Genomic DNA, 18,730 nt, shown 5'->3' on the forward strand with positions numbered 1-18,730 from the left:
TAAAGACTAATAATTATAAGGGACTGTCCCTATAGTGTTTCATGTCTTTAGTTGAGGCAGTAGTAGTCTTTAGCGGTGGAAGCGATGTGGGCCTATAACCCGGAGGTCCCAGGATCAAAACCTGGCTCTAATACCAGGTAGCAGCAGAGAAACCTGCAACCAGACTTTACATAGCTTGAACAAGAGAAGGGCAGAGAAAGTGAGAATGAAAGAAGAATGAGAATCCCAACAGACCACAATAGGATTCAGTTACTTCTTATTGTGGTCACACCTAATCTTTATAGCCAAAGATAATGGACTCTCAGTAGCAGACCTACTAAGAGTATATGTCAAATTACAAGTAAAGTTGACATCTGAAATAAAGGAAAGAAACTAACACAATTAAACACTACCGCCATAGCTAAGACATAAAACACGATAGGGATACTCCCTTATCGTGAGTAGTCATTAACACTCAGCTTTTGCAAGCATTCTACTTAAGGCTTTGATAATTAAGACGAACAAAAGGGGAGATATAGATCCCACTGCGTCAAACCTCTCGTGCAACCAAAAGTTACTGGTGTAGGGAAAAATTCCAGAATTATATAGGGATCTTTGGAGGAGACCTGGATATATGAAAAGGGCTGTGATGTGGATCAGAGTAGAGCCGTGGCCACATCAATGGAATTTTACAAGGCCCCAACCCCAGCAATGAAGTTACAAAGGAACTGTAACACCTAGCAGTTTTCTGAAATTTTATTAATCAAAATGAAACTAGAAGAAATATCGATATAAAAGTAAATGGACAAGGCACATAAATAATTATTGAATACCTGCAAAGATAGAGCAGTAATGAAACCTTGTTGAAGAGGTAGACTAAACCTTGATAAAAAAAAATGAGATAAATTCTACTAAGTCTAATATAGATTAAACGTTGATAATCAAACTGACTATAAAAGACTGGAAATCAAATTTTTAAGGGAAATCAGTGTGCTTCAAAGATGGAAATAAATCAGCAGCCACACAAGCAATCGAGGAACCAATTACCCAAGCATAGAATCTGCAAAGAGGTCTTGACAGGTTTTTCTAACTATCTGTTTATCCAATCAAGGTCAAAATGGTGAAAAATGCAGTCAAAGAGCATGGAGGAGGGTACTATTGTGAGAGAATGGACTATCATCATTCAGTCATCACCCTAAGACCCATAGACATATAGAGTAATGATATCATTCTCGACCCATAAACATAGAGTAATGTATCATTCCCCCCCTCCCCAGCTTGTTATGAAGCTCGGCTTTGATGGCTGTTCAATAGTAGTTTTGAACTTATTAGAGGGCTTTTCTGAGATTGCCTCATGAGCTCTGGTACACCCATTTCTGAACCCTAGCAAACTCATTCAGTAGCTTGGTAGCACCGACCAGGTGGTCCATCTAGCACTATTGTTGACATTAAGTTTCATAAAAAAAATTGACCTAATTTTTAAGGAAAATCAGCACCAAAAGTGGCAATGTACATTTTGTTGGGGGAAAGAATAACCTCTCAGTGCTTTACGAGCAATGTTCTAAAAATATTCTTATTTTGGAAAGAGGAAATCTGCATGTTTTCACATAATCAAGAGTAAGGCAATGGGTTTCTAATTTGTTTCCTTTTTATTAGCTTCGAATAAATATGGTTGGGTTGAGTGCAAGTAAATATATTCAGGATGCAAGTCCAAACTTTTGAAGACTGACTTCCTAGTATATGACAATAAGTAAAAGATGTCAGGAATATATAGAAAACTGGTACCTCCCAATTCCAATCCCAGGAAGATTGCGTTGTGATGCATTTATCCCACGCCCATTTTTTGCAACTTCACCAAAATCCCACCCTTAACCATATCTAAAACAAAAGGAATTTTATCAGTTCGTGAAAATGACGTAGTTCATCTGACAAAAAGGGAGGAAGATAAATGGTAGATGAGTAATTGGCACAAACTCATATAGGATCAAATGGTGGAAATTGCCATTGAACTATTGAGGAAAGGAGAAGAACTATTGAATCCATCCTTACATGCAGATCTAAGAAATAAGATAGAAGCTGTATTGATGGGCATTATTATGCACCGAAACATATCATATCAAAGCATATCAGTTCCTCTGCAAAATAGAACCAATAACTCATTGCTATCTAATTATCCCATTACACGATACCATATCAGCTTTTATACCTGCCAGTAAGAAGCAAAAAAAAAGTTTTATATACACTTGGACAAATCCAAATGACACTACGCAGGCTCTTCCACTCCCCTCCCTCAATAATTAAACCACATTACAGAACTCCTGTTTCTACTAATGTCCATGCATTAACGTGCAAGTTTTCCTAAGATTAGATTGTTCCCTTCTAGCAACAGCCACCCAATACCCTCAATAACTTCCTCTCTACTAGCCACCAAACATGTTGTTTACTCATCAGGGTGCAATAGTTCATTACATCAACATGGATTATGATGTCCTTCAAATAGTACTCTTGTGCAGTATTTTCATAGCATACTGCAATTGAGAAAGTGCTTGAAAAATAAAAGCATAATTATGCCTCCTTCAGTACTAAAGTCATAGCTGATCAACCAATATACTGGCCCCAAGGAAGAGAAAAATTGGACATAAATTTGAACTACAAGGGAATGGGCCTTGGAAGCATGGCCCTTTTCAAAATTAACTAGTTTCCCAACCCAGCCTAGCCCGAGTTGCATCCTAGCCTATCAATGCAAAAAGGATTAATAATAAAAATTATGTAACAAACTTCTGAAAATCCATATCCTAGTCAAGCAAAATGGGTCCAGTAAAAAGGAAAATACGAGCCTTAATAGTACATTGACAATGTCTTTAAACAAAAATTTAATAGTATTTTGAGGAACTTTATGGTTAACTCAAGAACTTGGGTTCAAAAGAACAAACACCATCTGAGAGGTGAAAGCAAGATAACCACCGCGGAAATCAGGTCTCACAGTCTGATCGCTAGCATTGCAGTTGCAACGGTGTATATAAATAGGAATAGAAAGCTAAAAGTAATCTTCAAGTGAATGCAATCAAAAGGATCACCATTAAAATCAGGTTTCAGGCTTTGAGAACATTTAATCAATAAAAGTATCCTAAGCAAGGTTTGGAATAGGGTAACAGCAAGGATTTCTCAATGATGCTCAAACCTTATCTGCTGTGTGGAAGATCCATCTTGTACGTATATTCAAGTTGTAATCATGTATAAGGATAAAGTAAGAAAAGTCAGAGCTGATGCTCAAACCTTATTTGCTGTGTGGAAGATCCATCTTGTACGTATATTCAAGTTGTAATCATGTATAAGGATAAATTAAGAAAAGTCAGAGCAAGCAGAAGCAATGTTCACCACTCCCAAGCCCATAACTTAATTGGAAAGGCAACCATGGTGGTTATGTTTTCAACATCTAAAATGTAGGTAAAATAGAGTACGAGTATTGAACAATTTGCAGCAGTTTGTTTGTACGTTAAACACTATAGTACATCAGACATACTACATGCAGAAGATAAAGAAAAAAAATATAATAAACAAGGGGTAAAAGATCAACCTGAAGTCTCTTATGTGCAACTCATAAATACTCATATCAGAAAAAGAAGAAAGTATAGGTTTCTCATCCGCCAATCCATCCCACCCCTCTGGTTTTAAGTTATCACAATCAAGATTGACCATCAATGTCCTCATGCCATTCAATGAGATCCTAGTCCAAAAGGATGAAAAGACCAACATAATATGAAATATTCATATGCAAGTACAAACAACTCCAGTTCAATGACGGTACAAACATATTGCAAATGTAGAGATATGCATGCATGCAATTACATACAGGCATGTGAAGAAAGATAATATGCCTTAAACTTGAGCAACACCTAAGCTATTTTTGCAAGAAGTTTTGGTAGAATAAAATTACCACCATACCATCTTGCATATGGATCATTTGTTGTGCACATTTCAATTTTCAAGGTGCTAGGATGATAGACGGAGACTTCCTAGACATAGTAACAGCCTTCCCAAGTTCTTGGTCCATTTAAACCCCAAACACCAGTGACCTCCTCAAGCAGGACACTCTCCAAGGGATTGCCATCTGATGGACCACTATAGATGCAAGCACGTACCACTTGCTCTCATGAACAAAGGATAAAAAACATGTGACTTTTATTTTTTGGGGATTGGGAGGTTGCAAGGGAGAGCGACAGAAAAGATAAGTGGACTACATGAATTTCAGATGTAATACTTGAGCAGTAGGATCCCAAAGGTAAAGTGACACTGCTTCTGTGAAAACAGCACCAAGTGGACCATTGTATGCAAATAAATCATCTAAAACACCAGGTAACTGTAAACCAGTAGCAGTAGCATTGGTGCAATGCCCATCAGCTGTATAAGAAGAAAGACCTAGAAATTGTAAGCCAAATGGATGTCAGTTCAAAAAATGAAAGAAAACCATACCTTACACATGTAGAAATAGTAGAAAATAAAGAACTCATTGCTGCAGGCTAGAAAACATCAACTACAAGTCATAAAATAGCAACAGTAAAAGATGAAAAACTGATTACTACAAAGCAGAAAATTCAAAAAAGCTATGTTACAATCCCAGATACCTTGTAATCAAACCAAAAGAAAAAGAAAGAAGAGAAGAGAGAAGAGAGAGGTACAACCGAAGGAGAATCCCCAAAAGATGAGAAGAGACCTGCGATCTTACCAGAATGGTTTGATCGCAGGTTTTCCCTAACCTTAATATTCTTTCATAAGAATGAAAATACAAGAATACCCCCAAGACATAAAGAAGTAACCCTAACTAAAAGTACTGGGTCCAATAGGACAGAATTGACCCTATTGATCCAAGGAACTAGCGCTAATCCTAGCGTCAATCTCAACAAGCTTTACTAAAGAGAACTGAGAAATCTTTGTTAAAAAGAAATCCAACTAGGGAGAAATAACACCAGGGAGGAAAACAAAGAGGACCCACTCTGATGTAGACAAGCTATACTCAAAATAGTATAGCCGCAAGAAGAAGAAGAACCAGGCCCTTCAATAGGCCACAGTTCTTCAACTGAACCTATTTTGGTTCAGGCCATGCCAACCTTGGTCTGGATGCTACTGGTTAACTAAAAACCAGATTCGTGGGGTCCATATTGTAGTATAACTACATAGTTACTTTGGTTTCTTTTCTTTTTTTATCTAGTAGTTTTCTATTTATTATTTATTTGTTGTACAAGGCCCACTACTAAATTTTTGGACCTTTTTTTTTTCAGTAGTTTCCATTTTTTATAGTTTCTTTTGACGGGAGTAGATCCATAGTTACTTCGGTTTCTTTTTGTTTTATTTAGTAGTTTTCTATTTATTATTTACTTCTTGTACAAGGCCCACTACTACATTTTTGGACCTTTTTTTCCCAGTAGTTTCCATTTTTATTAGTTTCTTTTGAAGGGAGTAGATCCTTCCTTATAATATAAGGGCCATGTAGCTCCCCCACCCCCCACCCTCAAAAATAAAAAATAAAAAACAATTTGAAGTTTAACGGAACTGGCTATTTGTGCCTTCGCTGTCTTGCTGCTTGCTGTGAGAAACAGTTGTGAGGTGAGAGATGCCTTTTGGGTTAATGGCATACTGACCACAGCCATGGGTGAGAGGCCTTGGTCATATCCCCTTCTTCTTCTCTTGTTTCTATTTCAAGTTCTCTGCAACTTTAGGCCTATTGAGGCTGTGACCACTGTTTGTTCTATCATTGTGGAAGGAACTACTGTTGGTGATAACGAGTACTACTGGAGTCATTCGACTCATTCCTATTACATCCTACACCCTGCGTTACATGTTACTGGTTGTTCCCCTGCTCAATTCACCTTTTCTTCATATATCTTGATTGTGCTTGCCACTGTTAGAACAATTGATATTCATCCATTACAGTGCAAAGAATCCAAAACACAGCTCTAAAAATTTGCAAGACCAGATCACCAGATCCTACATGGTGAACGGTATCAATAGAACAATTACAAACAGAGCAACAAAGCTTCTTTGATAGAACATTTCAGATGAAACCAAACACGAAACATTCATGAAATTTATGAGGCAATCCCCTGAACACACTTGGTTGAACTTAATTTTCTTCTTTCAATAAATTTATTGATTTAATGATACAAAATTCATAAGGTGGCACTTGTTGATAAATTGATAAATATAGCAAACCAGAAATAAAAAATCAGTATTGAAGACTCGTACCTTGTTATGAGTTTCCACACCACCAAGGTATCACTATTGAAGATTCATACCTTGTCATGAGTTCCCACACCACCAAGACCCACCGTATCAATAAAAACACGTTCCCTTATCAAAAGAAGCTGTGAAATGTGGCGAACCTGCGAAAATTCATAAATTCAGGAAATAGCAAAAGCACATGTTTCTATTTCTTGTTTACAGCAAGTACAAAAGTTGACTTCAAATGAAGAAAACCTGAAAGGAGAATTCAACAAATTAACCTCTTTTGGGAGAGTAGCAGAAAACAGCAAGGACTGCCTTTGACGTGGTATACAATCAACAAGCTTCTCTATATCTTTCCAAAATCCTAAATCTAATAAGTGGGCAGCCTCATCAAGTACAAGCATTTTCAGGCCCATCTAACAAGCGGAGAAGCCAGATTTGTTCTCAATATGATCTAATAAAAGTGACAAGAAGATATCTCGATAAAAAATGTATTAACAATGGCAACCAAAAGAAGATATACCTAAAAAGGCAAGCAAGAATGCAAAATGTTACGCTATAATAACAAAAAAAATTCCCCTGATAAGCTACACTGTAATAACAATATTTCACAATATTTCCCTGGTTTCAAACTTTCAATTATAGCAAACTTTGAGAAATGAAATGGCTAGTGAAATACTGAAAAATAGGAAAGTAACATGATAGACAGACTTTATAAGTTTATCTAAGAGACTCCTATCTTCATTGAAACTGACTCGATAAGGAACAAAAATTAAAGAAATGGATAACAAGGGGAACCTAAATACTTCAGGGAAAAAAATCCACCCCACAAGAAAAGGCAAAAATCCAGTTTACACATATCGTCACCAAATGCCAAAGGTGTATCAGTTAAAGATGCAATGACACAAAGAAGGACTTTAAAATATACATATCTTTGTGGCGGCATAAACATAGGGGGAAAACTTGTGCCTAGATTTTAAAGTACCCAGACCAAACTGGGTAATGAGAAAGAAAGTACAGAACGATACAACTATATGTCATCAGATTGCTTCAGCCTTCAATTTGAAATGTACAGATAACCCAAAACAAGACTTGAACATGAGAAAAGCATCTGAAGCATAATTGTTTATCCAGTGTTCAGCAAACCTAAAGATGATGGAGCCTATCAAGATTCTGCAATAAAAAATGGTAGAGCAGATACTTTGAGAAAGTGTTCTGAAATGTTCAGTAACAAAAGGAAAACTTGGTGCGAAAACACAAAAAGGTATAACTTCTATTGTTTCTGGCAAGGTTGTGCGAAAACACAAAAAGGTACAACTCTTGTTTCTGGCAAGGTTCAAAACGACAATCAGCATGAAAATCACATGAGTAACAAGTATTGAGTCAGATGGTAGCTTCATGTCAAGTATAATAAGGGACTGAAAACAGTGAACTAGGGCAAAGAGGAAAAAAGCAGTGAAAATTTCCTAAGACTACACAGCTACATCACAATAAGAATTAAAAAGTTGTAAAAACTGTTCAATGGCACATGATATCCAACAAAACCTATCAAGACCCCCCCCCAAAAAAAAAAAGAGAGATTCAAGGAAGAAACATAAGCAGTAGAAAGAAAAGCAGCGCCATGAATTCTTTACGAAACATCCTCCACCAGCACCTAAGTGGCAAGGAAAACGATTATTTCAATCAATAAATTGGTGTAATTAAAAATAAATATAACAATCAAAACATAAGATCTTATTTAGCAATATGATTTCATATTATATTGTTAATCTAGTCCAAAGAGAAGGAATATCACTCCATTCTAGGATAGTCAGAACACTAAAACACATATATACACGAGAACAGTAAAATGCGATAAGGATGACACTGACATGGGAAAATCAAATAAGTTCACTATTATTGACAATAAATCCTGGTCAGATACATCCAAGAAAATAATTAAGATTGTCTGGTTTCAACTTGATATATTTCTACACTTGCCCCTTTCATCAACAATGAGCACTGTATAATAAAAGCATCATACTGACCTACTCCCCCCCCCCCCTTCTGAAGAAGTGGATCAGACATGCATACTGGCACCCTCACAAGGCCTATATGGGACATTGTTGATACTTGCTAGAAATAAATCAATAGGAGATAATAGGAACTGCACAAATTTTATAATTATGTAAACCAAAATAAGGTTTTAGGATCCGATGTCATTCTCAAAGTCAAAGTTGGAGACACAATTCAAAGAAGAACCCGAGGAAGGAAATGGCAAAAAAACCTTTTTAAGGCTTCAGAAAATGTGGGAACTGGCGTGCACATACGACATGCCAAGATAGTAAGAAAAACCAAAATATTTTGGGAAAGAATAAAGGCTGAAGTACATGAAGTCTATATCCACTGAGAAACATGTCTCTAGGTGTCCCCCAAGTATTATTCCCAAGGCATCTGGATTCTAAAAATGTTAAAATGTAAAATGTCAGAAAAAAATAAAGCAATAGGAGAAATACTTATTGTCAGTGACATGGCATCAATAGCATGAGAGAGCTAGTGACCACACAATCCCTATTTGTCTGAACCATCTGCTGAAAGTATCAAGGCAGATTCCCCCTACCCCCCCCCCACCCCCCACAAGAAAAAAGTCCTAAAGAAGCATAGGCCATAATTTATTTTAGCATCATTCTGGAAAACAATGGTAGGAAGAGCCCTGTGTCAGCATTAGTACTTGAGAAGTGTTTTGTTTTCTTCAAGACATCCTCAAGAAGCATTGAATTTTTATATATAATTCTGAGTTCTATAAAGCACCTCATAGGGAGATAGAGTGCTAGACTACTCATGCCCTTGGGGAGATCTCCACTGAATTTTAGATAGTGGTTTTTCTCTTACGCCTCAGTGATGTTTCATCAGATACATTTATAGATATATCTACTCAGCTCAACTCAAAGCCTTATCCCAACTAAATGAGGTTTACATATCAATAGTAAAGCAACAGAAAAAAAGAAAGAAATACGATGCAAAATTGCACAAAATAAAATGATAGAGGATAAGTGAAGAAGCAAGTATCTGATGAAACCACTCACAGATGAAAAGAGGGAGCAACCATCCAAGCCTCATTTACCCTCCAAAAAAAAAATAAATAAATAAAACCCAAGCCTGGATTCGAGTTCTCTGCCATCTCTATGTCTACCTTCCCATTCAACAATAACTTCATCGGACCGCATCTCTTGCTCAATCAAGACCAGTAACGGTGGACGGTGGATGGTGGCTGAAGCGTTTTCCCGAGTTTCTTGAGCGATTTCCTGCAAGCCCTCGTTCTGTCTGTTTCCTTCTGCCATAATCGAGTTGAATCGAGTTGAATCAGTCAAATAGAAAACCTAGGTAGTGTTTGGATGTCAAGAAAAGAAAAGAGAAGAATCATCATGAAAAGGAAGAAAAGAAAAGACTCCACCATGCACTGCCACATGTAATCCACGTTATCACTACTGAATATGAATAACAACTTTCACCTGCTTAACAACATTAACAAACTCCAACTAAAATGAATCGGAAGAAGAGAATTAAAGCAAGAATGAGGAAGTATCTTATGAAAAACTCACAGATGCAAGAGTGAGCCAACCATCCGAGGATCTTTTCTCCTTCAGAAAATAGATCAAACCCTATCAAGTGACACGAGTTCCTCCTCTGCGTTGGATTCGACATGTGAATCCATTCATTCCTATGAATTTCAAGTTTCTGAAACATTAACTAACCCTACCGAGGGAGAAAAACAAAAAAACTAAAAACAGACGATCGCATTACTTTCATCTCTCCCTCTCTCTACCCAATTTCAAGTTTCAAGTAAGGCCTGAAGCATGAACTAACCCTACCAAGGGATTCAAAAGAAAAAAAAAAAATGACGATCGCATTACTTTCCTTGATTCAAATGCCAAAGGTGTATCAGTTAAATATGCAATGACACCAAAAAGGACTTTGAAATATGCATACCTTCGTGGCGGCATAGAAATAGGGGGAAAACTTGTACTTAGATTTGAAAGTAGACCCGACCAAACTGGGTAATGAGAAAGAAAATACACAACGATACATTGCTTCAGCCTACAATTTGAAATGTACAGATAACCCAAAACAAGACTTGAACATGAGAAAAGTATCTGAAGCATAATTGTTTATCCAGTGTTCAGAAAAGCTAAAGATTATGGAGCCTATAAAGATTCTGTAATAAAAAATGGTAGAGCAGATAGTTTGAGCAAGTGTTTTGAAATATCCAGATAACAAAAGGACAACTTAGTGCGAAAACACAAAAAGGTACAACTTCTCTTGTTTCTGGCAAGGTTTAAAATGACAATCAGTATGAAAATCACATCAGTAACCAGTATTGAGGAGTCAGATGGTAGCTTCATGTCAAGTATAATAAGGGACTGGTTGTCCATTAAATTATGCTATCACAGTGCTTTTAAAGAGTCACTAATCCCTACAAAAATGAGGAGGAGAACCCAAAAGTAGCAAAGTAGCATACCGCAACTTTGATTTTAGCAACAGAATTAGCCTTCTCTTTATCAGCTGGTAAGCTTTTCAGAAGATTATTCTCTGGCAAAACACGATCTTTAATTATTTGTTTGTTGGTAGGAAGATAATTCTCAGAGTCGTCAAAGCTTCTGCCCCGAGCAGCATGGTAAAGAGTAGAATTATCATATCGAGCAGGAACATGCACCTAATGAAGATATAAAGAAAAATATGTCAGATTAGCATTTGTAGTCATAGGTTCTCCCAAACTTGTACAGAATGTCATACTTCAGTGGGCGTAAAACGACACAAGATCTGAAGGATGATGAATCAGAAGGTTTAAGTGACAAGTGCAACTCCTATCATAGGTTCTCCCAAACTTGTACGGAATGCCATACTTCAGTGGGCATAAAACGACACAAGATCTGAAGGACGATTAGCATTTGTAGTCATAGGTTCTCCCAAACGTGTACAGAATGTCATACTTCAGTGGGCATAAAACGACACAAGATCTGAAGGACGATGAATCAGAAGGTTTAAGTGACAAAGTTTCACACTGGCTCTTTAGTCAAACACCATTGGGGACACATACTTTGCATCCGAGTATAGTAGCTAAGCATCATCTATCCAGCCAAAGACATCATCGAATTTATCAAAAGATAAAGAAAAAAACCAGCAGACTGGAACTAAATTGATTGCATTCATCGACAATAAATTCAAGATATCCAAAATGAAACCAGAAAAACAGAGATATCTCTACAATAGAACATTTACTGTGATTTAACCTCAATGATGTTGCTAATGCAGTGCTTGATGGCACAGAATGTGTGATGCTCAGTGGGGAAACAGCTGCTGGGGCTTATCCTGAACTTGCTGTGCGAACCATGGCTAAGATTTGCATAGAAGCTGAGTGCTCCCTTGATTATGGAGCAGTGTTTAAACGGGCTATGGAAGCTGCACCTTTGCCCATGAGCCCATTGGAGAGTTTGGCATCTTCAGCAGTGCGGACTGCCAACTCTACCAAAGCCAGCTCTGATTTTGGTTCTAACCAGAGGGGGAAGCACTGCAAAGCTTGTGGCCAAGTTCAGGCCTGTAATGCCAATCTTATCTATGGTGGTTCCTGAGATAAAGACAGATTTTTTTGATTGATTAATCAGCGACGAAGCTCCAGCAAGGCATAGCCTTATTTTCCGGGGGTTGGTCCCTGTTTTCACTGCAGGGTCTGCAAGGGCATCTCACGCAGAATCAACTGAGGAAGCATTAGAGTTTGCCCTTCAACATGCAAAGGCAAAGGGACTGTGCAAGATTGGTGATGCAGTTGTTGCGTTGCACCGAGTAGGGGGTTCAACGGAGACATGAGAGGAGGGAAAGGATGAGAGCCGTGCTCCATTGACAAGAACACTGTCAAGTTTGCAAGCAATACGGTTTGAACCAGCTCTTTTGTTATTCCAAGTAAACTTGATTCCAGACCACGGTTTGAACCAGCTCTTTTGTTATTCCAAGTAAACTTGATTCCAGACCATCTGAGATCATTGAGGCTGGCATCACCAGCAGGAGTTGAAGGAATCAACAGCAGAGGAGTCTATGGCCATACCTCCAAGCTTTTCATAAGCATAACGAACCACACTAAAGTCTCCACCCCAACCCCAAGGAAGGGAGCCCACTTGGGCGACCAGATGCCTAAGATCATTCTAGAGAGGAACACGATCGTGCGCATGGTTGAGACCATAGATAGTAGTGAAGAAGAGAAGCCTACCACTATTAGAGTTAGAAATAGAAAGGTGCATGAATTGGGAGGAAGAAGAGATCACAGAGATTTGGAATTATTTTAGGGATTCCAAAGGATCCAGATTGATGTAGGAGACTACCTAGACAATAGGGTCTCCTGCAGTTGCGGCCCACGTCGACTATGCTGACTCACTAGGACCTAGATTGGGACTGGAATTGTTAGAGGCAGCACAATATAATGATAAGCATGTATATTAGAAACAGAGAACAATGCAGCAATGGCCAATAATAATCTAGAAAGAAAAGCATTCAAACTGACATGTGGATGTGTTCCCTTTTTTTGTGTATTTTGCATCATTATGGCAACCACGCATGCCTTTAGTATTGATAGGATTGGCCATGACATGCTGACTGAAAATTCTCTGTTGATCACTTTCCTTAAGGTGCAGTTTTTGGGGTTTCGCTTCAATATATAATATATATATATATATTCGTGAGGGGTGAAGGTGGGGTTTGCTTTGTTCTATGTCAAGATGCACTTTTCTGCTATGCTCTGGCCGTGGCTGTTAAGAGAGGTGGTTAGGTAGTCTGTACCGGGAGGGTCAGGTGGTTTGCACTTTGACTCTCCTAAGTTCTTGAAATACTGAAAATATTCACTCAAATCAATCTTTGTACAAGATGAGTCATGTTTTATATTGTGCTCAAAGGTATCAAATGTGCATGGAGTTGGCTGCAGGACAAAATTCTGTTGCTTTACTAACTCAAATATTACATCCCCCCACCAGGGAAGCAGGGAACTCTTCATAAATTCAGATTTTCACCAATACCATAGATACCCTCCTACCATAAGTCTTCTATATATTTCTTTTAGATCCCTGCTACCATAGGTCTTATAAATGTTGACATATTCCCCTTAAGAAAAAAAACTTATTTGACATCTAGAAAACAAATTACATGCAAGCCTCAAATCTATTGCTTAAATTACTTGAAAAGAGGTAAATTTGAGCATGGCATCCATCACAGCTCAGTAATACCAAAATAATTTATTGCGTTAGAGGCTTTACACCAATTTATAAAAACCTACAAGGCTAACGGGAAAATATTAGAATGTTACACCATACAAAAGTCATGTCCCTCTGCCCATAGAATTGGGTATCGAAGAAATCTCACGACTGCAGACCAGACCAACTGCAAAAACCATAAAATGTACCTTCGTAGACGATACCATATATGTTCAGAACAAGACAATAAATATAAGAAACTCATTTCCCCTTGAAAAAATTATTATAAAAATGAGATAGAGGTTTCCTAACCTTCTCGAGGAAAAGAAAATGCAACCATGCTGTAAGGATTAAGCATCTGTATGCATAGCAAAGGCGCATTCCTAGTAAATACATTTTATTTATACCAGAGATATTTATGTTTACCATTTGCAATTATTAAATCCATTTACTATGCGGTATAGCAGTAGGTGAATATAGATTTACGAAAATCACATTTTACTAACTGTTTGAAGTATAGATGTGTCCTGACCAGAAGGAGAGAAACGCAGAATGTTTACAGAAGAGCCACGGTAAGAAAGGCTGCTTTGGTAGGAAGCTGTGGGTACTTCTGTCTGTGCTTCACCTGAATTTACTACATTTAAAATTTGTCAAACAAAAGTTCCCAGGAAATAAACTACATTTACTGCTATAAAGAGACATCATTTGCCAAAAAATTACAACAAAAAAATCTTTTATTCACAGCAATAAATATTCATATGAGAGAAAGAATTAAATGCTAAAGTTACGCATGATTTTATATTTTCACTTTTCTTTGGATGAATAATCAATAACATTTTCACATTATATTGTCCTCTTACACCTATCTTCAGTTATTGCGCTTCCAGTTCTGTACAAGTGCAGCAGTGACATTACAGTCTGTGTAAAGAGTGTAATAATGTTGGAAAGTACTTTGGTATTAGGAAGCTATTAAAAAAAAAATGCTTGTAGCTAGCAACAGGATCAATTTTCAGAACTAAAATTCAGAACTTATGATTCAGTCTGCAACTAGATGTTCAGAACTTCATATAGAGAAACAGTTTAAAAGATGAATTACATAACTTTTTTGTGTGTTCCAGTGCCAAGCTCATAAAACATAGATAGCACAAAATACTATGGTAAAAAATATAGAAGCAATGAGAATTATAGAAGTAAAAACTGTAAAAAGGCACATGATAGTCAACAAAACCTATCAAGAGCCACCACCCCCCCCCCCCAAAAAAAAAAAAACCAGAGATTCAAGGAAGAAATGCAGCGCCATGAATTCTTTAGAAAACATCCTCCACCAGCACCTAAGTGGCAAGGAAAACAATTATTTCAATCAATAAATTGGTGTAATTAAAAATAAATATAAAACAATCAAAACATATGATCTTATTTAGAAATATGATTTCATATTATATTGTTAATCTAGTCCAAAGAGAAGGAATATTACTCCCTTCCTAGGATAGTCAGAACTCTAAAACAACATATATACACGAGAACAGTAAAATGCGATAAGGATGACACTGACTCGGGAGGATCAAATAAGTTCACTATTATTGACAATAAATCCTGGTCAGATATATCCAAGAAAATAATTGAGATTGTCTGGCTTGAACTTGATAAATTTCTGCACTTGCCCCTTCCATCAACAATGAGCAGTATATAATAAAAGCAATATACTGACCTAATCTCCCCCCCCCCCTTCTGAAGAAGTGGATCAGACATGCATACTGGCACCCTCACAAGGCCTATATGGGACATTGTTGATACTTGATAGAAATAAATCAATAGGAGATAATAGGAACTGCACAAATGTTATAATTGTGTAAACCAAAATCAGGTTTTAGGATCCGATGTCATTCTCGAAGTCAATAAGTCGGAGTCACACAATTCAAAGAAGAACCTGAGGAAGGAAATGACGAAAAACCCTTTTTAAGACTTGAGAAAATGTGGGAACTGGCATGCACACATACGACATGCCAAGATGGTAAGAAAAACCAAAATATTTTGGGAAAGAATATAGGCTGAAGTTCATGAAGTCTATATCCACTGAGAAACATGTTTCCAGGTGTCCCCCAAGTATTATTCCCAAGGCATCAGGTTCTAAAAATGTTAAAATGTAAAATGTCAGAAAAAAAATAAAGCAATAGGAGAAATACTTTTTGTCAGTGACATGGCATCAATAGCATGGGAGAGCTAGCGACCACACAATCCCTATTTGTCTGAACCATCTGCTGAAAGTATCAAGGCAGATTCCCCCCCCCCCAACAAGGAAAATTTCCTAAAGAAGCATAGGCCATAATTTATTTTAGCATCATTATGAAAAACAATGGTGGAAAGAGCCCTGTGTCAGCGTTAGTACTTGAGAAGTGTTTTGTTTTCTTCAAGACATCCTCAAGAAGCATTGAATTTTTATATATAAATCTGAGTTCTATAAAGCACCTAGAGTGCTAGACTACTCATGCCCTTGGGGAGATCTCCACCAAATTTTATATAGTGGTTTTTCTCTTACGCCTTGGTGATGTTTCATCAGATACATTTATAGATATATCTACTCAACTCAACTCAAAGCCTTATCTCAACCAAATGACGTTCACATATCAATAGTAAAGTAACTAAAAAAAAGAAAGAAATGATACGAAGCAAAAGTGCACAAAATAAAACGACAGAGGATAAGTGAAGAAGCAAGTATCTGATTAAACCACTCACAGATGAAAAGAGGGAGCAACCATCCAAGCCTCATTTAGCCTCCAAAAAATAAATAAATAAATAAAACCCAAGCTTGGATTCGAGTTCTCTGCGATCTCTATGTCTACCTTCCCATTCATTGTTGAATGGTATAACTTCATCGGACCGCATCTCTAGTTCAGTCGAGACCAGTAACGGTGGACTGTGGACGGTGGCCGAAGCGTTTTCTTGAGTTTATTGAGCGATTTCCTGCAAGCCCTCGTTCCGATCCGTTTCCTTCTGCCATTATCGAGTTGAATCAGTCGAATAGAAAACCTAGGTAGTTTTTGGATGTCCACAAAAGAAAAGAGAAGAAAATCTTGAAAAGGAAGAAAAGAAGTGACTCCACCATGCACTGCCACATGTAATCCACGTCATCTCAGCTGAATATGAATAACAACTTTCACCTGCTTAACAACATTAACAAACTTCCAAATAAAATGAATCGGAAGAAGAGAATTAAGGCAAGAATGAGGAAGTAACTTATGAAAAACTCACAGATGCAAGAGTGAGCCAACCATCCGAGGATCTTTTCCCCTTCAGAAAATAGATCAAACCCTATCAAGTAACACGAGTTCCTCCTCTGCGTTGGATTCGACATGTGAATCCATTCATTCCTATGAATTTCGAGTTTCTGAAACATGAACTAACCCTACCGAGGGAGAAAACAAAAACAAAAAACAAACGATCGCATTACTTTCATCTCTCCCTCTCTCTACCCAATTTCAAGTTTCAAGTAAGGCCTGAAGCATGAACTAACCCTACCGAGGGATCCCAAAGAAAAAAAAAACGATGTTAATATCTGAGTCACATCTATACCATATTCCCTCCCCTTCTGTTTAGATACCCCTGATGATGTTGACTCCTTGTATGCATCTGAACAACAACTGTCTAGAGCACCCTGAGTCTGAAGACGCTTCCTTCCGTTTTTGAATGGACTTGGAAATGCATGAACAAAACTGCTGAGCAACAAAGGCCAAGTAACTGCAAACTGCAAGCAATTAGTGCAAGAGACCTTCTCTTTGGACCCCTTCTTCAGAAGCACGACCCTGCGTTCATTGGCTCCGGAGTTGGCGAAAAACGTTCTCAACAACACCTTGATTGGAAATTTTATGGATACACTTTCCTTTCTGTCACCAACTTTCTTCTTCAAATAAGAGCCCCCCCTACTGTTCTCGGCAGTGAAATTCAGTTCTGGGAACAGTTCGAGATTATCCGCCAAGAACAACTCTAGACCCTTCGCAGTGCGACGAATGCCAGATTCAAGTGGTGAAAGAGCACCCTTCACGGCGTCAAGTGAATTAAAAAAGGAATCTATTGGGTGATTCCCAGACACCATTACTAATTAATACAAGGTAAAGCATCTCTAGATTTAATAGTGCAAATCAAGCATTACTTGCACTTCTTGACAGAATCACAAAATCATCCGACAGAAGCAGAGCACCTCCCGATCAACTAGTGAATGAGATCTGTTGAAAGAAGCAGGCAAACAATCCCTCTGAATTTACCTAGATTAAGCAATTCCCTAGACGAGGACTTCGATCCACGTCTTCGGTAGATCTTGCATCCAAGTACTGATCTGATTCACGTCTTCGAAAACGAACGAACTTTCAAATTCGTTGATTTCCACTCTCTCTCTCTCTCTCTCTCTCTCTCTCTCTCTCTCTCTCTCTCTCTCTCTCTCTCTTCAATTTCTATGAATTTCAAGTTTCAAGTAAGGTCTGAAACATGAACAGCATGAACAAACCCTACCAAGGGAGAAAAAAAAAAAAAGACGATCGCACTACTTTCCTCTCACACGCTCTGCAATTCTCTCCCTCCACAGCACTCTCTCCCTCTCTCCCTCCCACGACCCCTCTCTGCTTCTCTTTGCCCCGCCCTCTCCCTCTCCCCCTCTCCTTTCTCCCCTGCCCTCTCTCGTTCTTCTCCTTCCCTGTCCCAGTATACTGTTTCCTCGGTTTCGACGGAAATCTTCAAGATTTGTCTTGAGGCGGTGCGAGGGTTCAGACGGAAATCTTGCGCTAGATAACGGCTATAAATTTAAACTGGAGTAAACCGTAGTATTTCAAGACAAAGCTTACGCCATATAGTATACGTCATATGGATACCAAACTTCACCCAAAAAAAAAAAAAAAAATACCAAACGGCTAGAAATTTTAAATTCGAAAACTTTAAAATCTCAGTCGTAAATCTTACGCACATGGATGCCAAACATGTAGGAATTTTAAATGGACAGATCCGACGTAAAACTTAGTCCGATATAAAGTCATGGGTGCCAAATCGCTATATCATAGAAACGGTTCAATTTTTAGGTATAAATTTTACGCTACATGGGATACCAAGCGGTTCGAAAATCTAAAAGAGAATAAAACCGTGTCTTTTTTTAACATATTGACACTGCCAATAAAAGGATGATACCAGTAGATTGGACAGTCTCATATTCATTGAAATTCTTGATCACATAATTGAAATGTTGGTTGTAGGATCCAAAATTTATAGTGATTCATATATTTATTTCATGGAAAAGAAGTATACCTCTCTATGGTGCTTTTTTATTTTTTTAA

General features: G+C 37.8%; 2 long non-coding RNA genes across 4 annotated transcripts; both read right to left on the reverse strand.

The window, feature by feature from the left end:
- Positions 1-3,874: 3,874 nt before the first annotated feature.
- On the reverse strand, positions 3,875-10,221 carry LOC122074902. Of its 2 annotated transcripts, XR_006139085.1 has the most exons (5): positions 9,783-10,221; positions 9,635-9,692; positions 9,267-9,514; positions 6,223-6,359; positions 3,875-4,380 (listed from the first exon to the last, which is right to left on the reverse strand). It is a non-coding gene; the product is annotated as an uncharacterized LOC122074902 (long non-coding RNA). The 2 variants fall into 2 exon arrangements; XR_006139084.1 differs by having other exon boundaries at positions 4,334-6,359.
- A 4,443-nt stretch (positions 10,222-14,664) lies between these two features.
- LOC122072677 lies at positions 14,665-17,749 on the reverse strand. Of its 2 annotated transcripts, XR_006138566.1 has the most exons (4): positions 16,665-17,749; positions 16,516-16,573; positions 16,149-16,406; positions 14,665-14,746 (listed from the first exon to the last, which is right to left on the reverse strand). It is a non-coding gene; the product is annotated as an uncharacterized LOC122072677 (long non-coding RNA). The 2 variants fall into 2 exon arrangements; XR_006138565.1 differs by lacking the exon at positions 14,665-14,746 and having other exon boundaries at positions 15,711-16,406.
- Positions 17,750-18,730: the final 981 nt, after the last annotated feature.

Source organism: Macadamia integrifolia, chromosome 3, assembly GCF_013358625.1.
Source record: "Macadamia integrifolia cultivar HAES 741 chromosome 3, SCU_Mint_v3, whole genome shotgun sequence".
NCBI lineage: Eukaryota > Viridiplantae > Streptophyta > Magnoliopsida > Proteales > Proteaceae > Macadamia > Macadamia integrifolia.